Here is a 4,895-nt window from a genome sequence, read left to right as displayed (position 1 = left end):
CCTGTTAATATTTTGGCAAAACAGGCATCGGATCTCCTCACCCAGAGGCAAGTCCACAATCATGTCATAATCAAAACCAGTGGAATTGCCAAAGTAGTCATAATTAGTTTCGTCTTGCATGTTTGTTTTGTCCACTTTTCCTACTCCTACATCAAGCCCCGTTCATTTCATTCCAATCCTTAAGAGTAGCCAAGTCGTTATAACCAATCCGAGGGCAGAGAAGCCCTCACATTGCCTGTTACCACCTATTTCCATCTCGCCTTTTTAAAATTTCGACACCAATTAAGGAGCACTAAGTACTCATAATATAAATAAAATAGTCATAGTTACAATTTTGAAAGTTTGGGTACTTCGTACCATGACTCCAGTCAATATAAGGGATTCTCTGCCCTGGCTCTGGGAGATGAGGTCGTCAACCCTCAAACAACCGCTGATACTCGGATCCTCTTCAACCCTACTGAGTGATGACGTTGGTCCGAGAACCTTCCACCACTGCCCGACAAGGCATCCGATTCACCTCGCACGCGATTGCCCGAGTCCTTCGCAGAGACAGCATTAGTTTCCCCCATCTTAAAAAACTCTATGAAAAAAGATGGGGTACTCATAGCGGGAACCACGAAGAGGCTGCTGCTTGCTAACTATGACCCTCTAACCTGTACTGGCCGTTGTACCTCGGGCTAGAACTAGATATAGTTCGAGCCACGGCCAGACGGAAAAGAGTCATGGTTATTCCCGCCGTCTACCCGCGCTTTTTAGAATTTCTTTACGTTGCGTCAACACCCGTGGAGGCCATCGCAATGCTTTGTTTTAATTAGACAGTCGGATTCCCCTAGTCCGTGCCAGTTCTAAGCTGAGCGTTGAATGGCGGCCGAAGAGGACGATCGCAACGATGGAAAACGCGACGGTAGCCTCGCAGCAAGGAAGATCCGCGGGAGGCCAAGTCACGGGACCGAGCTCGAATCCCAGCCACGAGAGCCGTTCATCTCGCCCAGACCCGGCACGTCAGCCATACCCGCTTCCCGACCAAGCCCGACACGCCCCGCTCCTCAGAGCTAATCATAATCCGAAGTTACGGATCCAATTTGCCGACTTCCCTTACCTACATCAATCTATCGACTAGAGGCTCTTTACCTTGGAGACCTGCTGCGGATATGGGTACGAACCGGCGCGACCCCTCCACGTCGCCCTCTCCTGGATTTTCAAGGTCCGAGGGGATGATTCGGACACCGCCGCAAGTGCGGTGCTCTTCACGTTCCAAACCCTATCTACGTGCTAGAGGTTTCCAGGGAACTCGAACGCTTATACAGAAAAGAAAACTCTCCCCGGATCTCCCGACGCCGTCTCCGGGTCATTTTAGGTTACCCCGACGAACACTTTTACGTGGGCCCGAATGGTATGCGGTTCCGCTGCCGGGTTCCGGAATAGAAACCGGATTCCCCTTCACCCAATGGGTGTTTTTTATGTATTTGTATAATAATATGCTGCGATTTATATAATAAAATAAGCTGCGTTTTTGTGCTTCGTCATAGTTGTGTCTTAGGACACCTCATCTACATAGGATTTCTCTTGGGGCTTAGGATCGAGTGACTCGTGTGTAACGGCTGTTCACACGAAACCTTTCTCCACGTCAGTCCTCCAGGGCCTCGCTGGAGTATTTGCTACTACCACCGAGATCTCCGGCTCCAGGCAGGCTCACGCCCAGACTCTTCTGCGCACACCGTCGCGACCCTCCTACTCGTCAGAGCTTCATACAGGACATAAAATCGAAATTTTATGTCCTTCAGCGCCATCCATTTTCAGGGCTAGTTGCTTCGGCAGGTGAGTTGTTACACACTCCTTAGCGGATTCCGACTTCCATGGCCACCGTCCTGCTTTCTTAAGCAACCAACGCCTTTCATGGTATCCCATAAGCTTCGACTTATTCGCCTTAACTCTATGTTTGATTCATCCCACAGCGCCAGTTCTGCTTACCAAAAATGGCCCACTTGGCACTCTGATCTACATTTTTCTCTTTATATATGCCATCATAATAATAATAATAATAAAAAATTTTCTCCCTTGGCTTCATAATTCAAGCATGCCAAAGTCCTCACCCATTTAAAGTTTGAGAATAGGTTGCGGTTGTTTCGGCCCCAAGGCCTTTAATCATTCGCTTTACCAAATGAGACTCGCAAACGTCCATTGAAAAGAACGAGCGACTTCCAGCTATCCTGAGGGAAACTTCGGAGGGAACCAGCTACTAGATGGTTCGATTAGTCAGTCGCCCCTATACCCATTTCCGACGATCGATTTGCACGTCATAATCGCTACGGACCTCCATCAGGATTTCCCCTGACTTCGTCCTGACCAGGCGTAGTTCACCCTCTTTGGCTCTGGGTGCGCCTCTTCTCGCTATGACAACGAGACGCCCCGGGAGTGCGAGGCCGCATCGTGACGCGGCCCATCCTCCCTCGGTCGACGCAAAGGTCAATTTTCACTTTCATTATGCCTTTAGGTTTAATCGAGTCCCAATGACTCGCGCACATGTTAGACTCCTTGGTCCGTGTTTCAAAACGCGTCCTGAAAGTACCCAAAGCAGTAGTGTCGCTGACCGGTAATGTGATTCAAAAAGGTTGGCTATTTCGAGGACACTGTCTGCCAACAGCTGGCTAGGCCCGGAGCCGGCACCAGGTACGTACCATCCGGGTAATTACTAAGCCTGCGGCGGGCCCGAACGCAAATACATTCGAAAATAGAGCAAGTTGCGGCCCAATACCGTAAATAGTGTACCGTCACGCAGCCGGGCGGGCGATCGAGCGTCTGTCGTGTACGCACGAAGGCGACGCCTACAGTCAACAACTCGTGCCGTAGACCGACACGCAACGGGTCGCGACGTTCTACAAGGGGCGAAGTGCACGACTACGTTACCGGAACATTTGCCGAAGACGGTGAGCCCTCGCATTGGAACCACGGAGGGAACCATTAGGGGTATCGCACGCCAATGGAAGCCGAGCCTCGTTATCGATGAATCTCCTCATTCGATCTTTTGGATTTCTTAGGTTTACCTCTGAACGGTTTCACGTACTCTTGAACTCTCTCTTCAAAGTTCTTTTCAACTTTCCCTCACAGTACTTGTTCGCTATCGGTCTCGTGGTCATATTTAGCCTTAGATGGAGTTTACCACCCACTTATGGCTGCACTCTCAAGCAACCCGACTCTATGGAGAGGTCCTCCCGAAACTCGTACCGGTCGCTACGGGCCTGGCACCCTCTATGGGTAAATGGCCCCATTCAAGATGGACTTGGACGCGGTTGCGACGTTACGGGATAAATTGACCCTCCTGAACACTATATTTCCCAACGGCGGAACTGCGGGATTCAGTGGTGGGCCAATTCCTGTTCGCTCGCCGCTACTAAGGAAATCCAGGTTAGTTTCTTTTCCTCCGCTTAGTAATATGCTTAAATTCAGCGGGTAATCTCGCCTACTCTGAGGTCGTCGAACGAGAAAAAATTTTTTCAGAGCTTCTCCGAAAGCATTGCGAAACGTGTACAGAGCAACACACACATAAAAAAATAAAAAAACACAAAAAACCCTTAAAGCAAAAAGAACTGCTTACCTTACGCGCCTCACCAATGTCTCTATAAAATTCAATATCCTCTCCAAATTGATCCGAAACACTCGCAAGTCGATTACAACCGGTATAACTTTAACGTCCGTCCGAAAAGTACTTTCGGGGACTGGACGATCGATTGTGTGTGATCGCGCGGTTTCGCTATTCGATCATTTGAAAAGAACAAAAAGACATGGAGCGACCGACAAACGGTTTCTGTAGAACGAGACTCGCGATTGCGTTGAAAAGGGCACATCATAGCCACACGAATAGAGGAGTATGTAGCAAACCCGGTGGGGTGTTCTTTACCCAGAATATGTGCAACGTCGGATCTATATAGCCATCGATACAATTCGTGCACAATGTGAGCGAAGAGAGAGACTCTTTTTCCTCTGGGAACATAATGGTAAGAGACATTCTCCACTCACAGGTTCCACTCCCTGGGGCTATGATATATATATATATATATATATATATATATATATATATATATATATATATAAATTCAAATTCGAAGCAACGGCAACGGTCACAATTCTACTATTTTTGCGGGTTATGTATTCCGGGTTATGTATTTATCGTCCCGAAAAGATTTTGTCACCGTTTCGAAGCGGTGTTTCAGACGGGCGGACGTATATAAAATATACGACACACGACACCGCTTCCACACTCACGCAAGTTCGAACGATTTCCATCTCTCGATGACTAATTAGACGTACGTAAAATTTCTCAATATTCATAAGACCGCGACAAACGCCGACGAAGCGCCCATCATTCGCTCGTACGTACAGCAACTTTGCAACCCGACTCCGTTAACGCTTCTCTCTAACGACGGCGGGACTTACAAGTGCAAACGCAAGCAGTTTATAGGTACGTAAACGACCCTCAGCCAGGCGTGGTCCAGGAATTGTATCCGTGGACCGCAATGTGCGTTCGAAATGTCGATGTTCATGTGTCCTGCAGTTCACACGTTGATGCGCAATTAGCTGCGTTCTTCATCGACCCACGAGCCAAGTGATCCACAGTTCAGGGTAATTTTTTCCCTTTTATTCTCATGTATATATATATAATGTGTATTTGCTATGTGAACCACCACACTTTTGTGTTATTTCGGAACAAGCCGATACCCGAAGAGATCCAACCAGCGCGCGAAGGAGATTCGGGAGTCGTCGCGAAAACTACTGTTTTCTTGCAAGTATCATCATCGACGGTCGGAGCGAATAGAACTTTGAAAAGCCTTCTATCGAAGAAACACAGAGATTATATCACGTCCAAAAACGACGGGGATATGGATTCAAACTGGATA

At 48.1% G+C, this 4,895-nt stretch overlaps 1 non-coding gene across 1 annotated transcript; it reads right to left on the bottom strand.

Annotated features, from left to right (window-relative positions):
- Nucleotides 1-4,468: 4,468 nt before the first annotated feature.
- LOC143262806 (5.8S ribosomal RNA) lies at nt 4,469-4,623 on the bottom strand. Its single transcript, XR_013036470.1, has one exon. It is a non-coding gene; the product is annotated as a 5.8S ribosomal RNA (ribosomal RNA).
- Between the last annotated feature and the right edge of the window lie 272 nt (nt 4,624-4,895).

This window comes from Megalopta genalis, unplaced genomic scaffold (assembly GCF_051020955.1).
Source record: "Megalopta genalis isolate 19385.01 unplaced genomic scaffold, iyMegGena1_principal scaffold0222, whole genome shotgun sequence".
In the NCBI taxonomy this organism is placed as follows: Eukaryota; Metazoa; Arthropoda; class Insecta; order Hymenoptera; family Halictidae; genus Megalopta; species Megalopta genalis.
The sequence above is the reverse complement of the archived record's forward strand: the minus strand, read 5'-3'. Positions and strand labels throughout refer to the sequence as shown.